Here is a 19,894-nt window from a genome sequence, read left to right on the forward strand (position 1 = left end):
GAGAGTTACGTGACCTGCCTAGTCTCACAAAGAACTACAGTGGGAATCGAACCCAGTTCCGCAGGCTCTTAGGCTGCTGATCTAAACAACTCCATCACAAGTTGCAACTGATGGCACTTTGGAACATTATTACACTGCAAATACAGCAGCATCTGGAGTGCAACCAGGAAGCAATTTTCTGAGGGGTCCTTTTACTAAGCTGCGGCAAAAGGTTTGATGTGCACTGAAGACCCCTTTTACTCACACCATTAGTACTATCCAAACTCCAACCCTTCCCCACATCTCCCACTATTGTACTACTCTATGTAATTATGTCATCTCTGATACTTTGTTCCATACTGCATTATCTCTGTGATACTTTGTATCATACCTTGTAAGCCGCACTGAACCTGCTATCGAGCGGGAAAGAGCGGGGTATAAATGCCACAAATAAATAAATAAGTGTACAGATGTACCTGTGTATGAGCGCTCTTATGCATACATATGTCTGCATTCTGCCTAAGCACAGCTCTGTAAATACTTGCTAAATTCACATAGGGGTCCTTTAACTAAGTTGTGGTAAGCGCTAGCTTGGGCTTACCACAGCTTAGAATAGTTTACCGTAGGACTCACTCAGGCGTCCTGCAGCCATTTTGAAATCTGAATGTGCAAAGACACGCAGAAAAAAATAGTTTCATTTTTATCGCCGGGGGGGGGGGGGGGGGGGATGTCTGGAGGCAGAAAGAGGGCATTTCTGCGCTAATCAGGTACGCAATCAGTTAGTAGTGTGTAGAGATTAAGTAGGGAAGAAAGAGGAAGTGATTAGGCAGGTGATAGTAGAAGTGGATTTTCCTAACTGGCAATAACTTGTGTCGATTGCTTATAATGCAGATGAATACAGGATTTTTAAAACTGTGATGGATGTTGAAAAATAATGAGCTATGAAGCATGTGATTACATGCAAATCAGCTCATTCTTATGCAAAATGAATAACACACTCAAAAGCTGCACTATTTATTGAAAATTAACAATATCTCTAGAGGTGGTATTAATTTTTCCCCAGGAGTATTGGCCCAAGGTGCCTACTGGTTTTTAAAAAGTGTGCCTCCACCCTCAATCACTTAAAAAAACAGTTTCAAGTTGCCCCTCAATGCCCCCATCCCTGATCCTTCATTTTGAAAAATCAGGGTGGCTCTGAGACCTGATCTCTAATTTTGAGAAATCAGGGTGGTGCTGCTGCTTCCTTAAAACTTCTGTCCCCTCATTACTTACTACCCTGATGGCGAACCTATGACACGCGTGTCAGCACTGACACGCGTAGCCATTTTTGATGACACGCGGCGCCGCCGCAGTGTGGTCCGCCCTCCCTCCTCGCTCCCGGAAACTAACCTTAAAGCCTCCTTTCACGTCGTAGCAAGCAGCAGGCCACTCCTTCCTTCTGTGTCCCGCCCTCGCCTGACGTAACGTCCGCGAGGGCAGAGCACAGAAGGAAGGAGGAGAGGTCTGCCCTGCTACTGCTTGCTGCGACGTGAAAGGAGGCTTTAAGGTTAGTTCTGGGCCCGGTATCAGGTGGAGGGGGGGGGCCCAGCGACCTCGGGTGGGCAGCGATCTCGGGTAGGGGGGGCCCGGGGGCGGTCCTAGTAGATTTTTCTTGAAGTGACTCACCACCCGAGTTATGCTCGGTTTTTTTCGCGAATTTTGACACACCAAGCTCAAAAGGTTGCCCATCACTGACTTACTAGGTCATCCCTAGGGGCACCTTAACATTTAGTGATAACCCCATGAGACTACCAATGGGGCTTTGTGTAACATTTTGAATCCAGGTGCCTACAGGGCAGGAACAACTGGGGATCAGTCCTACCCCAGCATTACCTTCCAGGGAGATCTCTGGCAGGAGCTGAAGGGGTGACGGAGCAGGTGGGGGGAAGAGAGGTTGGTGGTTGGGAGGCGAGGATAGGGGAGGGCAGACTTATACGGTCTGTACCAGAGCCGGTGATGGGAGACGGGACTGGTGGTTGGGAGGCGGGAAATACTGCTGGGCAGACTTATACGGTCTGTGCCCTGAAAAAGACAGGTACAAATTCAAGATATGAGTTTATCTTGGGCAGACTAGATGGACCATGCAGGTCTTTTTCTGCCATCATCTACTATGTTAGTGGTTTTCAAGGATGAGACTATGGGGTCAGAGGGAGGGATACTTGCATCAGGCTACTGAGGTAGGAGAAAGGGTGGGGGTAAGGAGGGTATGTCCATTGATCCTACACTAGCTCTTTAGAAGATAGCAAGCCTGACTTGGGACCCATTTTCGTTGCATTGCTGTGGCCAGGATTCTGCAATGTCTCCAGTTGCAACAACACAAAATGAAATTTACTATGCGAATCACTAAGCTGAGGTCCTGCAGGTTAGTGACATGTGCAGTAACATTTGCTGTGGTAAAACATCCCATTTTACCGCAGCTTAGTAACTTCCCCTTCAACTCCATAGGGAGCTGGCAAAATCCTGCTGAAATCTGGCCGTTAGTAAAAGGTTCCAAAAACACATTTGAATATGTTTCATTAGAATTTCACAGATTTCATCAAAGTCTCATCCATCCGGAAGTCATGGATCTTATGCTCATCAGGATTAACTCTGACCAATGTTCCCTCTGATGGCTTGTGTGCCAAATCTTCAGCCCATGTGCAAAAATTTCCCGGACCAAATTTGTAAGCAATTTTGTGTAGCTGTAGATCTTATAAATCATGATCATAGCAAGGCACAACATTTAGGAAAATATTAATATTTTATTATCATCTTAATAGTAATATATTGTGATAAGGCAAGCCCCAGAGACTCCCCAGTGAAGCAGTTGAGCCCAGAACTACGGGTTCCAGAAGTCCTTGCAAGAATGAGTGAGGAGAGTAGTCCTAAAAAGATGGAATGGATTCCCAGTCCCAGCAGGGTGAGCCTGTTACTCCCTTCCCTACTAGAGGGCGAGGGAAGGATGAAGCTCAGTTTCCCTGGCTTCACCATCAGTATATAATTCCCCCCAGCTGTGAGAAGGGGAGAGCAGATTTCCTGGAGGTTCTCAGTCACCAGGGAGGAGGAGAGACGAAGGGAGAGAGAGATTCCACGGAGTATGTGGAGGAAGGAAGTAGCCTGCCACTAGAGCTGCCCAAGGGAGAGGAGCCAGCTACCATGGAGTGGGAGAATTCAAAGGTTGCCCCTGCCCAGCACATGAAGGCAGTGGAGGAGGCCACACTGGGCGTGCTGCTGAGAGGTGGGAGAAACTGCCAACCCTGCTCCTTACAGGGTTCCCTCTGTGCTGTGTAAAAAAAGCAGGTGATTTGTGGTATTGATTCGATGTGCAAAGACTGTCAATGAAGAGTTTTTGGAACTATTGTGCCCTATGGGAAGTATGCCGGACTCTTACTGAACCCTTCGGAAGGGGGTGTGGGGGGGGGGGGGGGGGAACTAAGGCCTAGTAGAGGGCCTGAACTTGTAAGGAGCTGAACATTTGCTGAGGGATTTTGGGACCTGGATTGTACCTTTTTCTTTTGAGGACTATCTTATGAGGACTGTACCTTTTGTTTTGAGGAATATGTTATGATTTTGGTATGAAATTGCCTTGATAATAAAATACTTTGGCCCTGAGTTCCAGTATCAGCAGTATTCTGTCCTGGAACCCTGGGAGCCCAGCAGGCTTGCTGGCTCCACCCAAGAGGAGGAAGCAGACCCCCCGATTACAATATTAATATAATTTATACCTTAAAATGAATTAAAACAAAAAAAATATGGAAGGCATTACACTCTTGTGATGGAGAGTTAATTGAGAGTTGTATAATTGTAATACTACCCCCCCCCTAAAGACCCCTCACATTAGGGCTTTTGAAAACTGAATCATGCAGCTTAGAGGAAGCACTGTTCAAATTTAATAAAGATAGTTTTGCCGGCAATCTATAGCACCATCCTATGGATGGGAAGGGAACAGCTGACTTAGCAGTGCGCCAATTTAAGTAATTGCACTCAATGAAGTTTAACTTTAACTTATTCCTGATATATTGTATCATAAGCAGGGGCACATTTTGGTCTGCTGCCCCACTGCCACCTTTCCGCCGCCTCGCTGTCCTGCCATTCACCCCCCCTGCCACCCTGCCACTCCCCCAATTGCTAACTGCAAGCTGCAGCAAATACCTTGGATGGCATGCTCAATTTCACGAAAAGGATCATGCAGGACGTGAGGGGAGAAGAGAGAGCAGGGCAGGCAACGCTGCGGTGCCGGAGACTGGCGCTGGACAAGGCTTCAGCAAAACCAGGGGCCCAGAGGAAATTTGGGGGGCCCAGGCCCCTGTGGCCCCACATAGCTATGCCACTGATCATAAGTACATACCATCTGAGCAGTTTATAATAGTCTAAAATTCAATGGTAGAAAGGAACTACAATGGTAACAGGACAGAATTAGAGAAAACAAAGAACTACAGTAGGGAGGTGTTGCTAAAATGACGCAGATATGATTAGTTCAGTTTCTCTTGCTGTTTTCTAACAATTAATTCAAATGGCTCATTATTATATAGTTTCTGCATGCATACTCCCGTGTGCACAGCTTAGAAGGAATACTGGCACTGACCATATCTGATCCAAACAGAGGCATCCATTGAAGAAGCAGGCATTTCCAGTATTATTTGGCTAGTTATCAAGTCTTCTGTGCTTCCAATTTGCAGATTTATATTTAATGAGACACTGGGGAAAAGACAGACAATCAAAATGTAATGAAGTGTGCAGCGCATCTCACTTAATTTGGGAATACCTCTAAAATTCCTCTGTTCTCTGTGTACACAAGATCAATATGGTTTCATTTAATTAATTCAGAGGTTACTGTGTAAATTGCATGTTTATTGATCCACATAAACTATATAAATTGCTGAAAAGATGGCTCATTATCTCTTTATTTCAAAAGTACGACTGTCAATGAGATTAAAAAGAAAAGTAGGGAAGGACCAACAAAAGCAATGAAAAAAGAAAACTGTACTGTTCTAGGCAAAGTATAGTGTAGCTAAACGGCCAGCTAAACCATCTCCAAGAAGCTTTACCAGTAGACTCTCAATTCTTAAGGAAATCTTCTTTATTGTAGCACTCATAGCAAAGAAAATCCAACGTACAGTTCAGTTGTGTAGGAGAGAATTGTTGCCTTCTGCACATAGAGTCTGTATCTAGCCACCCCAGAAGCAGGGAGATGGCCAGAACCTCAGCCCAGCTGAGAGGAGAGCTGTAATACTCAAAGGATAATAAGGGGGAGAAATTCAGGGAAAATAAAAAGGGAGTAAGTTGGGGAGATGGTGAAAAATCTTGATGGCATTACAGTAAATTAAGGAGGGATCAGCCCCTAGAACAGATGCTAATCACAAAAGCATGCTAGCAAGACTGGGCTCTCTCTGAGCTAGCGACCAATGGGGAAAGCTCACAAGGAGTCAATCATAGAATACTGCAAACTGTAGGGGGGAGGGGGAAGCCCCAGTACACAGTGCTATCTATTACACAACAATGCAATTGAATACAGATAATACTCATATTCAATATACCTTGCCTCCATGATACTACTATTTATCTTCTCAAACTATAAAGATTATAAACATGCAAAGTCCATTCATTTCTGGATCTTAAACTTGGCAACTTCTTGTTTGTCTCCGGTTTACTATAGCTCTGGCGACTTCTCTCATGCAGTCTCGCAGGAGCTGAAATGTGAGACAGATAACACAAAAAAAGAGAGAAAAGTCTTTGAGTTTCTAGAGTGGACAATGGTCCACAGTGTCCTCATATCTCCTCACAAGATAAAAGAAGTACCACTTCAGTGACTAGTCAGATAAAAGTCTTCATCGTCCCTTGATTTGTAGTCTTGACTTCCAATTTGTAGACTTTCTCATCCTCACTTGAAAAGGTTTTAGTGATGAGCCGCAAAGGCCAATTATTACGCTGTGCTTGGCAGTCTTTAAGTAATGCAAGGTCACCTTCTTGTAAGTTAGGCCGATTATCCTGCCACTTATACTGATATTGCAGAGTGGGAAGGTATTCTCTCTTCCAACATTTCCAAAAGACATCTGAGAGGTATTGGACCTGCTTCCATTGATACTTGTAGATATAAAACTAACTAACTAACTAACTAAATGTTGCTACCTTTGACATCTCCAGGTGGACTAGGAATGGCATTCATTTTTTGTATTAGAAGCATAGCTGGAATTAAAAATGTTGGTGATTCTGGAGATACTGGTACCAAGGGTCTGACATTTATGATGGCAGTGACTTCTGCAAGAAAGGTGGTCAGAGCTTCATGTGTCAGTTGAAGGTGATCAGTTTCCAAAAATATTGCATCAAGGATATGATGAGCTACTCCAATCTTTCGCTCGAATGCTCCTCCCATATATGTAGAGTGAGGAGGATTGAAGAACCAGGTGCACTTTTGGTCACATAGGTATCTCTCAATGGCAGAATGGTCTAATTTAATAGATGTGATGTTCAACTCTTTACAAGTGTCGTGTAATACCCTGAGCAAAAGTTGAGGGTGAGCCTGTGAAATAACATAGCTGGACAAAGGAATATCAATGAAAACAAGTGTCTAATTGAATCCTGAGGCCTGTTGCATCACAGGACCAGGAACATAAGGTAAAACACCTCTGTGATTCAAGAATCACAGTCTTAAGCAGGTCTCTGGCTGTTAGGCCCAAAACACAGCCTGTAGCTGGTGGGGCTGCCACTCCCGGCCAAACACAGTCTGTAAGTCATTCTCGCTTCTTCTCTGAGTTATTGGTCTGGATCCAGCTGGACCTCAGAGTAAGGCTCACAAGTCTCAAACAGGAGAGGGTGGTGGATGCTTGGAATGCCCTCCCGCGGGAGGTGGTGGAGATGAAAACGGTAACAGAATTCAAACATGCGTGGGATAAACATAAAGGAATCCTGTGCAGAAGGAAGGGATCCTCAGGAGCTCAGCCTAGAATGGGTGGTAGAGCTGGTGGTTGGGAGGCGGGGCTAGTGCTGGGCAGACTTATACGGTCTGTGCCGCGGCTGGTGGTTGGGAGGCGGGACTAGTGCTGGGCAGACTTATACGGTCTGTGCCAGAGCTGGTGGTGGGAGGCAGGGATAGTGCTGGGCAGACTTATACGGTCTGTGCCAGAGCTGGTGGTGGGAGGCGGGACTGGTGGTTGGGAGGCGGGGATAGGGCTGGCCAGACTTATATGGTCTGTGCCCTGAAGAGGACAGTACAAATAAAAAAGTAGCACATATGAATTTATCTTCTTGGGCAGACTGGATGGACCGTGCAGGTCTTTTTCTGCCGTCATCTACTATGTTTACTATGTTTAGGTCAAAAGTGGCTTACCTCAGCCAGGTCACAATCATTAAAAATCTCTTGTAGTGGCTTCGATTCTTCCTTCCCTGGGCCTCTTTAACCTCAGTCTGGCCCAGTCCTTTATACTTCCTGGTTCCAACTCTACCCTTCCCGGCTCACTTCCTCTTGGGGCAGACTAGTGTTCTTATGGTGGATCAGGCTATCTGAAGAACTATTCTTAAGGGTGAGGGGCAGTGTTCTATAACCAACCTCACATACCCTCCCCCCTCAGCTCAACTGTGCCCGGTTGAGCGCCTGCCATATCAGGGTCCACCTCTCAGGACAAAAAGTTCATATTAGCATGTTCTCGGCCCACCCGATGTTTCACCTGAAAGCTAAATGGCTGGAGGCTAAGGAACCAGCACATTACACGTGCAATTGAATCTTTATGTCAAGCTATCCACTGAATGGGGTTGATGGTCACTGACTAACAGGAAGTGTCGTCCCAACAAATGGTACTGGAAGGTTTCCAGGACCCACTTGACAACTAGAGCTTCCTTCTCAATTACTGCATAATTTTTCTCTCTCAGGAATAGCTTCTGGCTAATGTATGCCACCAGGTGTTCTTCTCCGTCTATCTCCTTGGCCAGAATGGCCCCATGTCCAACCTCTGAAGCATCAATCTACACGATAAAGGACTGGCTGTAGTCAGGGCTGACTAGCACTGACTCTAAACAAATATCTCTCTTCAGGGCTTGGAAGCACCATCCAGCTCTTCAGTCCAGTGTATCTATTCTGGACCTTCTTCTGCAGGAGGCAAGTTAATGGTTCTGTTTCTCAGCAAACTCTGGAATAAACTGGCCCGAGGAAGGCTCGTACTTGCTTCTTCATCTAGGGAACTGGGACCCAAGGGATTTCCTTTACCTTCCAGATCTGGGGTCTCACTTGTCCTTTTCTGACTGAGTACTCCAGGTACTAGACTTCTTGTGCTTCCGAGAAGAACCTTTTGGGATTTGCTGTTAACCCGGTGGTCTGTAGACTATCCAGGACTGATTCTACCTGAATGAGATGTTTCTTCCAATCTTTACTGTAGATGAGAGCCGTGAAGTTGCCATGGGGTTTAAGTAGGCGATCCACATGGTGTCAGAAGGTAGCTGGAGCTCCATGAAGGCCAAACGGTAACACAGTGAACTGGAACAAACCCTAGGGTGTTGAGAAGGCTGTCTTCTCCTTGGCAGCCGGGGTCAGAGGTACCTGCCAATATCTTTTGGCCAGGTCCAATGTCAAAATGAATCAGGCCCCTCCTAGCTGCTCAATGAGTTCATCCAGCCTTGGCATTGGATAGGCCTCTAAAGACAGCATTCACCTTTCAAAAATCTACAAAACCAGATGCTCTCATCTGGCTTTGGTACCAGCACAATGGGAGATGACCAATTACTGTTTGACTCCTCGATGACACCCAGTTCTAGCATTTCAGCAACCTCTTCTGCCACAGCTTGCTGCCGGGCTTCTTGGATTCAATAGGGACATTGCTGGACTACCAATCCTGGCTCGGTGATAATATCATGAGTTGCAAGATGGGTACAGCCTGGCACTCCAGAAAACACATCTTCATTCTGGCGTACCAACTGCTCTAGGCCGGCCTTCTGTGAGAGGGAGAGCTGGTCACCAAATGGAACTTGAAAGGGTCTGGATTCTGTTGGGACTTCCAGTCCAAAGTCATCTCTTTGGACCAGTGTTGCAGTCATGGGGACCCACTTCTTCAACAAGTTAATGTGGAAGATCTTTACCTTGTCCTTCTTGTCAAGGTGGATCACCTTATAATTGACATGTCCTGCTTTTCCAGAACTTCATAAGGTCCTTGCCACTTGCATAATAGTTTACTCTTGGAAGAAGGTAAAAAGACTAAAACACTATCACCTGGCTGAAAGGTTTGTTGTACTGCCTTCTGGTTGTAGGCCTGGGCTTGACTCACTTGAGCCTTTTCCAGGCAGAGCTTGGCAGCCTCACTGAACTTATTTAGCCTCTTCTGTATAGTGAGCATATATTCGGCTAAATTCCTTCCAGGACTGGATTCCTCTTCCCAAGCCTCTTGAACCACACCTAGGATTCCCCTAGGTCTCCTCCCAAATAACAGTTCAAATTGAGAGAATCCTGTCAAACTCCAAGATTGCAAACGGTATATACAGGAGTAGAGAATCCCAGTTTTTCCCGTCTTCAGCCACAAACTTTTTCAGCATCTGTTTCAGAGTCTTATTAAAGCATTCCACCAGATTGGCTGTCTGTGGATGATATATCTGCAAGGTCTTTACTTTTAGCAAGGCACATACTTGATTCATAACTCTGGACATAAAGGTCAGTCAATATTTCTGCCAGAATCCCCTTCTGGGAGAAGACTTCCCACAGAGCATTAACCACTGTGGTAATTTTCATATTATGCAAGACAACGGCCTCTGGGTAGCGAGTGGCATAATAAAAAAATGACCAGAATATACTTGTTACTACAGATGGTGTTTCCAGGGCTCTCAAAAACTCCATTGCTATTCTTTCAGATGGGGTGTTGACAATGGACATGGGCATGAAAGTGGCAGGTGGAACTCTCACAGGACTATTCAGCTGGCAGATTCGGTAGGACTGACAAAAGAGCTCAATTTGCTTGAATACACCCAGCCAGAAGAACTGGGCCAATATCTGTTCCTGGGTCTTCTTCTCCCCCAGGTGACTGTGAGCTAATTAGATGACCTTGGCCACTCTATACAATAAGTCATTCTTTATTACAAAATACAGGAGTGCTACCTTAGAGGGGACCTCGTTGCCCATGTTATTCCCATCTACTGAAACAATCCTAGCTTGGGCTGCTCCAAGAGACTTATCCTCTGATTGTGCTCCTTTAAAATTCCCTGTAGCCTCCTTGCTACTTCATTCAGATAGACTGTCTAAAGGGTCGAGGTTGTCCAACCTGTCATCTCCCCCCCCCTCCCCCCCCCCCCCCCCCCGGTTCTGGATCTCCATCTACTGCAAGATCCTAAAGTCAGAGAGCACCACAGTTTCTCTAACCGCTGCTGATGGCAGGATTTGGGCAACTTTGGATTTTCAATATACAAATCAGGGCCCTCCAGCAGGAAGATCTCAGGAAAAGTCAGGGTGTTTGCAGGTGATTACCTCTCTCCAGACAAGGATCTTGACACTGCCAGAATCCACTAGTGCTTGGTATGGATGTCCTTTCAGCTCAACATGTAGTACACAACTTCTACTTTCTGGATGGGAAGCTTCCACTAAATTGCAGTTGTGAGTGGTTACCACATTCACATCCATGGAATCTTCAGTTATATCCTGGCAGTTTCTGGCTATATGACCTCTTTCCCCACACCTGAAACAGATGGGAGACTATGGATCCCGTAACCTGGGTAAAGGTGCACGGTATGTTCATGGGGACAAGGGCTTCCATTGCTCCGACCCCTTCCTTGGAGACCCTGGGCTGGAGGGTGGTTTCTGAACCCTCTATTTGTCCAGTCCAGCTTTTCTCTTTTTCTCCCAGGACTTCCAGTCCTCTTCTTTTCTTTATAGAGTTCTGACTCTGGTTGTGCTTGGTAGAATGCTTCGTCTGCTTTTAAAGCACTCTCAGGGGTCAGTTTAGGATGCAGCCTCACCCACTGCTTCATAGATGGGGGCGATTCTTCAAGGAATTGCTCCAGGAGGATGACTCATGTGATCGGCAGGCCTATCTTGCAGCCATCTCCAGGCGAACTCCTTGAGTCAGTAGAAGAAACTCCAGGGGTTTTCTTTAACTTGTAGGGACCCTTTCCAGAACCGTCCGTGCCAGCAGAATTAACTACTTGGAATGCTGGTCAGTAAATTCCCCAGATAAGCTGTGCATGACACTTCTGGCCAAACAGGTTCTTCTCTGAGTTATAGGGTCTGGCTCTAGCCAGACCTCAGAGCAAGGCTCGGAAGTCTAAAACTGGAACAAAAGTGGCTTTCCTCAGCCAGATCACAATCATAAGAACATAAGAATAGCCATACTGGTTCAGACCAATGGCCCTTCTAGCCCAGTATCCTGCTTCTAGCAGTGGCCAATTCAGGTCACAATTACTGGAAGAAACCCAATTAGTAGCACCATTCCATGCTACCAATCCCAGGGAAAGCAGTGGTTTCCTCCATGGTCATCTCAATAGCGGACTATGAACATTTCCTCCAGGAGCTTGTCCAAACCTTTTTTAAACCCAGATACGCTAACCGCTGTTACCACATCCTCTGGCAACGAGTTCCAGAGCTTAACTCTTCTTTGAGTGAAAAAATATTTCCTCCTATTTGTTTTAAAAGTATTTCCATGCAATTTCATTGAGTGTCCCCTGGTCTTTCTACTTTTTGAATGAGTGAAAAATTAATTCACTTCCACCCGCTCCACACCATTCAGGATTTTGTAGACCTCAATCATATCCCCCCTCAGCCGTCTCTTTTCCAAGCTGAAGAGCCCTAACCTCTTTAGCCTTTCTCATATGGGAGCAGTTCCATCCCCTCTATCATTTTGGCTGCTCTTCTTTGACTTTTTTCTAATTCTGCTATATCTTTTTTGAGATACTACGACCAGAATTGAACACAATACTCAAGGTGAGATCACACCATTGAGCGATACAGAGGCGTTGTAATATTTGTGGTCCTATTTTGCACTTATAGCTCCTTCTTCTCTTCCAGTCTCTGAACTTAGCCCCCTGCCCTCTTATATCCCAAATCTTTTCTTCTCTTTCTTAATTGGTCGCCTTCTCCTATTCATATTCATATTCTATTGATCTATTTCCCACCTGCTCACAATACTGGTTTGTTTGATTCCCCACTCCAGACTCTCTCTGATGCAGTGATCTGTTTTTCTAATCTAATTATTTTGGGAGATTTTTGCTTTCATTTTAGTAGCTCCATAAAACCTAGGGATAAAACGTTCTGTACTGCTTTAATGAATTTGGATCTTCACCAGCATGTTCTCTTCTCCACCCACCAGGCTGGTAACACTCTTCTCCTGGTACTCTCCTGTAATTCAGATGCACTTCATTATTCAAACTCTTATTCCACTTTGCTTCCCTGGTCTGACCACTACTTAATCTCTTTCTCCTTTTTTGCTCCCAAATTGTCCTCTCCTACTCAGGGGCGTAGCCAGACAGCAAATTTTGGGTGGGCCTAGGCAAGAAGTGGGTAGGCACCAAGCGTTCTCCCCCTCCCACCAAAAAAATATCTCAGCTGGTGGCAGGGCCGGTCTTAGCAAGTGCAGGGCCCTATGCAGACCAATTTGGTGGGGCCCCATCCTAGCCCTGCCCCACTGTAGCCCCGCCCCCACCCTAGCTCCGCCCCATTGATACGATTATTCCATTTTTAGAACATTTTATAATGAAATTTCAAATAACGACAAATGAAGCTAAACTTGTACAAAAAAACTGATTGAAATAATAAGCACAATGCTATCATGAAACCTCCCCTCCCCAGAAATTATTCAGTTCAAGTCCACTACAATTAGTAGTTCCAATTCTCATAACAAAGGAGAATAAAGGAAAAATATTAAGAAAAGATTCAGTACTTTCAAATTCCCCTATTACTCTGTAACCCATATATGCAATAAAATAAAAATGAAATGAAAAGATATACAATAAAATTAAGTGATGTGTAAAATATAATGTACAATATAAAAACATATAGACCACCAAGGTATTAAAATTGTTTTAAAATATATACCACAACTCTCTGACTCAAGAAGACTCCGACTCTGTCTGTCATCCATAATTGTCTGACAACACACAGAAAAAAAATAAGTAAAAATAAAATAGACACAATTAATACCTTATACACCAATATACCAGCCATACGGAAAATGCAGACCGTTAACAATATGAAGCTAGCAAGGGATCATAATACCACAATTCTCATGTAGAGCCACAAATCACCCTTTTAGAGGTAGTGTGTCATGTTTTAGGCTCTACACCCTTTCTGATGTTTGGTGCCACCTTAGTAAGGCCAACACACTATCTCTCTACTGCAAAAAACTGTACACAAACTTGTGCAAAAACACACTCATAACCTTAACAAACCATAAACAGCACTAATTCCAAGGACAGGACGAGCTACAACCTTATGCGTGGCGTGGAAAGGCAACTGTAATTACACCGGGCTCTAAAACACCAGTGCACAACCTAGTGAAAAAAAACAAACAAAAAGGGCTGCAAACTATACGCTAGCAGAATACTGCACCTTCCTTGATCACACCTGAAAAACACATGAAGGCAAAATACTGAACTGGAAAGTTACCTCAAGAAGTCAGACTCAGCATGCAGCAATACTACAAAAATTAAAACTTACTTGAAAAATATCACAGATGCACATTTCCAAAAACTATTCAAATTACAGCCCACCAGATAGAACAAATGTGGGGACTAAACTTCCATCCAATATCCTATTAGTGTCCCAAACATATATATTCACTGCAGGGTTTACAAATTTTTATAGTCATCCACGATTTAGTCCAAATTATTTTCGGGGTTCATCAGATCTAACTGCCTCTCACATCCATCTGAACAGTTATGTTCTTTGCGTCACAAGCGCAATGGTGTGGTGCAAATCCTCATTGAATCCCCTTCTTATCATTCATATCACACTGTTTAATTTCCAAGTCGTATAATTTATGTAATCCAGCAAAACTGTTTTTAATAATAAAATATGCCCAACATATCTCAGTGCATAAAATTATCTTTAAATGACGGCAGCTTGTAAACGCTAGGGAACCCCCACCATTTCCAAAAACTGACATATTCCAATTAATAAATCCTGAATAAAATAGTTTTTTTCTACCTTTGTTGTCTGGTAACTTCGTTTTTCTGATTATGCTGGCTCAGTATCCGATTGTGCTGCTATCTGTCCTCTTAACTCCGTTTCCAGGGCTTCCTTTCCATTTATTTCTTTACTTTCCGCCTTTCTTCTTCATTTCTTGCCCTACATCCGTAAGTAAAAGCTGGGTCCTCTGCAGACTTGACTGTCCAGTGGATCCAGCTTCTGCCTATTTTCTATATCCATGTGCACTTTTTCTCCTCTCTTCCTTTTCCCTCACCTCATCGCCTTCCTCACTCTTCCCTCGCCTCCATCCATGTCCAGCATTTCTTCTCTCTCCTCCATGCACCCATGTCCAGCAACCCTCCTATCCCCCCTGCCATCCATCTATGTCCAGCAACCCCCCCGTCCCCTCTGCCATCCACCTATGTCCAGAAACCCCCCTCCCCTGCCATCCACCCATGTCCAGCGACCCTCCTGTCCTCCCTGCCCGCCCCTGCCATCCACCTATGTCCAGAAATCCCCCTCCCCTGCCCTCCACCCATGTCCAGTGACCCCCCTGTCCTCCCCTGCCATCCACCCATGTCCAGAAACCCTCCTCCCCTCCATCCACCCATGTCCAGCGACCCTGCTGTCCCCCCTGCCATCCATCTATGTCCAGCAACCCCCCCTCCCCTGCCATCCACCCATGTCCAGTGACCCTCCTGTCCTCCCTGCCCGCCCCTGCCATCCACCTATGTCCAGAAACCCCCCTCCTCTCCATGCACCCATGTCCAGTGGCCCTCCTGTCCTCCCTGCCCGCCCCTGCCATCCACCTATGTTCAGAAACCCCCCTCCCCTCCATGCACCCATGTCCAGCGACCCTCCTGTCCCCCCTGCCCTCCCCTGCCATCCACCTATGTCCAAACCCCCCTCCCCTGCCATCCACCCATGTCCAGTGACCCTCCTGTCCTCCCTGCCCGCCCCTGCCATCCACCTATGTCCAGAAACCCCCTCCCCTCCATGCACCCATGTCCAGCGACCCTCCTGTCCCCCCTGCCATCCACATATGTCCAGAACCCCCCCTCCCCTGCCATCCACCCATGTCCAGCGACCCTCCTGTCCCCCCTGCCCTCCCCTGCCAACTGCCATCCACCTATGTCCAAACCCCCCCTCCCCTGCCATCCACCCATGTCCAGCGACCCTCCTGTCCTCCCTACCCTCCCCTGCCAACTGTCATCCACCTATGTCCAACCCCCCCATCCCCTGCCATCTACCCATGTCCAGTAACCCCCCCCCCCCCGGTCCCCCATGCCCTCCACCCTTGTCCAGCACGCGACTCTCCTCGTTTCCCTGCTCCCCCTCCAGGCAATTGAGCCCCCCTCCCATCCGATGTAACTTCCGCAAGGGTGGGACATGAGGGAAGGCCAGCCAATGGACGAACCGCAAAGTGGTTTTTCTTCTTCTAGTCAGACGCAGGCATCGCCGCTTGAAGATTTTTTTTTAAATGTTGGGTCAGGTGAGGTGCCGGCTGGGTCGGGTGGCAGAAGAGGGTCGTTTGGCGGGTCGGGGAGGGGGGGCTCGGATGGGAGGGGGGCTCAGGTGCCTGGAGGGAGGGGAAGCAGGGGAACGCGGAGAGTCCCGTCATTTGACATGGGTGGAGGGCGGGCGAGCAGCGACAGTCCGGCGGCGAGGCAGAGCTGAGGCGCGCCGCGCGGGGCCCTATGCGGCCGCCTCGGTCGCCTCTGCCTAAGACCGGCCCTGGCTGGTGGAAAAATGCTTCTCTCCACTTTGGCAGTCTGCAGCAGGCATGTGCTGAAAACTGAGCATGCGGAGGTGCCAGAATCGTGGAGAGCAGCGTTTTTGTTACCATCAGGGGGAAGTTTTCAGCTAGCGGAGCTTGGGATCCCCACTAGCTACTGCTAAACATGTGCTACTGTTGGGTGGGCCTAAACCCTAAGTGGGTGGGCCCTGGCCCACCTAGGCCCACCTGTAGCTACGCCACTGCTCCTACTCCAGATTCACACACCTCTCCTGCCCACTCCAGCTACCTTGATCATCCCTTTTTTCTTTCTCCCTCAATTTACTGACCTGCCCTGTCTGAACAAATTTCTGTTTGGAACTCTTGGAACACTGTCCACAGCTGTTTCACAACAATCTTCTTCTCTCGCTTGCTCAGTTCCACAGCACAGACAACCATGGTACCAGGGTGACCTTCATTTGCACCAATGACAGCTACGCTGTGTCAAGAGGATCTGGTGCAAGTCTTGTATCAATCTGACTTACAGCATTTTAAGGCCCTTCACCAATCATATTGATCCTCTATTAAACAGCAGAGGTGCCTTTACTAATCCAAACTCATTTCTAGTGCAGCCAACCAGCCTAAAAAAACTGTTTTCTAGTCTGCATCACTTAACAACTCTTTCCTCAGAGAAAGTACCTGCACATACTTCTGCAGAATTCACAGCTTATTTTTCTTCAAAACTTTCCCTCTTGAGATCTTCATTTATCTAACAACACAGGTATTCCACCAGCATCTATGTTGAATTCCCCTGCTGACCCTGTCTTCTCTTCCACACTTTCCACTCTTCAAGCAACCTGGTCTTCTTTCAATTGTCCTTCACTCACATCCTTCTCAAAGCTTTTCTCCTCTAATAAGAAAACAACCCATCTCTTAGATCTAATTCCGTCTTCTTGGATTGGAATCCCTTCTCACGGGCTCTTTCCTCTAGCATTATCTATTGCCAGCTCCAGCCTAAACAAAGGCTCTGTTCCTACAGAACTAAAAACTGCCTGTGTATGACTGATGTTAAAGAACACCAAGCTTGTTCCGTCCTTACTGGCCAGCTATAAATTAATCTCCAAACTTCCACTTCTTGCAAAAGCTCTAGAAAAGGTAGTCTTTATGCAGTTTTCAGATCATGTTGATGAGTCCTCTAATATTCTCCAGTCTTACCAATCAGGTTTAGACAAGGTCACAGCACTGAAACTCTGGTTGAGTCACTGATTAATGATTTCTACTGTGCTTTTGAAATTGGACATGCCACCCCTATATTTTCCATAGAGCGCACAGCCACATTTGACCTCATGGACCATGGCTTATTTTTATTCAGACTCTCTGACTTTGGTATATCTGGTACCAAAATCAATTAGCTGGTTTCTTTCCTCTCAGAGCACAGTTATTTTGTATCCTTTCCATCTTCAAGTTCTCCTCGATGTCATGTGTCAAAACCTTAACCCCTACATATATGCTGATGATGTCACGATCTACATCCCGTTCAAAAGTGACTTAAAGGAAATAACCAACGAGATCAACCAGAGCCTCCAAATCATGCACTCTTGGGTGGACTCATTCCAGTTAAAACTTAACGCAGAAAAACCTCAATGTCTAGTTCTCACTTCCCAATATAACACAAACAACTACCCTACCGTAACCACACCATACTGCACACGTCCTATTTCAGAAAATCTGAAAATTCTTGGAGTCACTATTGATCGAAACCTCACACTCGATACCCACGTGAAGAACACAACGAAAAAAATGTTCTACTCGATGTGGAAACTTAAAAGAATAAAACCTTTTTTCCCAAGAAACATCTTCTGCACACTAGTACAGTCATTAGTGATAAGTCACTTGGACTACTGTAACGCCCTGTATGCAGGTTGCAAAGAACAGACCATTGAAAAACTCCAAACAGCCCAGAACACTGCAGCCAGACTCATTTTTGGAAAAACTAAATATGAAAGTGCGAAGCCCCTAAGAGAGAAACTGCACTGGCTCCCGTTCAAGGAATGAATTGAGTTCAAGATCTGCACAACCATTCACAAAATCATCCACGCAGATGCCCCATTCTATATGTTAAACCTAGTGGACTTACCACCCAGAAACGCCAAAAGATCAGCCCACAAATTCCTCAATCTGAACTTCCCTAGCTGCAAAGGAATTAAATACAAACAGTCATATGCCACTACTTTTGCGTACAAAAGCACACAGATTATGAAACGCATTACCCATGACCCTGAAAACCATGGACAATCTAACCAACTTTCGCAAATCGTTGAAGACACATCTCTTCAACAAAGCCTACAAAAGACATCCTTAATGAAATAAATCATCCCTTAAACCACTCAGGTTCATCAAACAACACCTCTCACATAACCTTAACTAAGACCTTCCCATCTAAATCCTCATCTACCTTCAGCCTACTATTGACTGTATTTAAGATCATGTAATGACTACATTGTAATTACACTCTGTAAGCCACATTGAGCCTGCAAAAAGGTGGGAAAATGTGGGGTACAAATGCGATAAATAAATAAATAAATGTACCTCAAGGCTCGGTATTGGCTCCATTGCTATTCATTGTTTTTCATAGTCTTCTGATCACTCTCATACAAGACCACTCCATTCGCTCCTATATCTATGCTGATATCTTACTCATCTCTTATCAAGACCCTGACAATCCTGATCTTTCTTCTTTGCAACTCTGCCGAGATGCCATTGTGTCTTGGCTTCAGACTCATCGTCTAGTTATAAATCCCCATATTACCTTGCATCATGGACAATGGAACATCCCCTCTGTCTTTCATTTTCTCTCACTGTCATGGGTACATCAATTAATCTTGTGGATTCCTTTTGCTATTTAGAGGTCCATATCGACTACCAAATTTCCTTTGATCACCAAGTAAGTCAAGTTGCCAAATCTAGTTTTTATACACTATATCTCATTCAATTAGTCAGGAACTACTTTGAAGAATCTTCATGTGCCACTCTATGCTGATCTTTCTTCTGCTCTACTCAAATGACTTCAATCAGTCCAAAATACCTCTGACTTTTGCTATTTGCCGGTTGCTTTGACCGCCTCACTCTTCTCTTACCATCATCACTGGCTTCATATTCTTTACAGGATACAAAACAAGATTCTAGCTCTAATCCACAAGGTACTACATAATGGTTTACCTTTCTATTTATCATCCCTGATAGCTCCCTACACTCCTGCCCATCCTCTGAGATCAAGCTCTGAGCATCAATGTCTACTCCCTCTGTTTATCACAGTCAATTTGCTTCTGCCCTACACAGTGCATTATTTTTTATCTGGCTCCTTCCCTGTTGAATTTGCTACCACTTGAGCTGCACAGTGATTTGTCCTACCCTAAATTTAGGATACAACCAGGAGTGTGCTGGTAAATTTTTAACAACAGGCTCTTTCTCCGGACATAGCCAGCTCTACAGTTGGAAGGGCTAGGGGTGGCCGGGGTAGGGTGGGGTGGGGGAGCAACACTTGCCTCTCTCTCCTCCCTCCCTTCGTGTGGGCACGCTAGGCATACCTTTGCTGACAGCCAATAAATGGACTGCCACCACTCCCAACGTCTTGCTCTGAGCAGCATGCTGAAACTTCTCACACATGCTGGAGAAGTCCCAGCCTGCTGCTCAGAGCTGGAAACAAGGAGCTGGGAGCAGCAGCAGTCTATTTACTTGGCTGGCAGGGCTCAGCATCCCCACCAGCAAAGTAAAAGAGAATTCAGCAGGGGGCCCAAGCCCATATTTTGGGAGCCAGTTGTTAAGGTAGCCATGGAGGGCCCTACTTTAACAACCGGTTCCCAAAATTCTCAAAAATTTAACAACCGGCTCTTGCAAGTCTGCGAGAGCCTGCTCCAGCACACCACTGGATACAACTGAAGACTCACCTTTTTACTCAGGAATTTCCAGCCTCTGTCGACACATAGGGGCAGTTTCTTGGCAGTAGTGGCTCTGTTTAGTAGCTCTCCTACTCTTTTTGAGTGTTCCTGAGTGATAACACTTTATTTTACTTTTATCTTCTCTGTACTCTCTCT

The sequence above is a fragment of the Microcaecilia unicolor genome, chromosome 13 (assembly GCF_901765095.1).
Source record: "Microcaecilia unicolor chromosome 13, aMicUni1.1, whole genome shotgun sequence".
Lineage (NCBI taxonomy): Eukaryota > Metazoa > Chordata > Amphibia > Gymnophiona > Siphonopidae > Microcaecilia > Microcaecilia unicolor.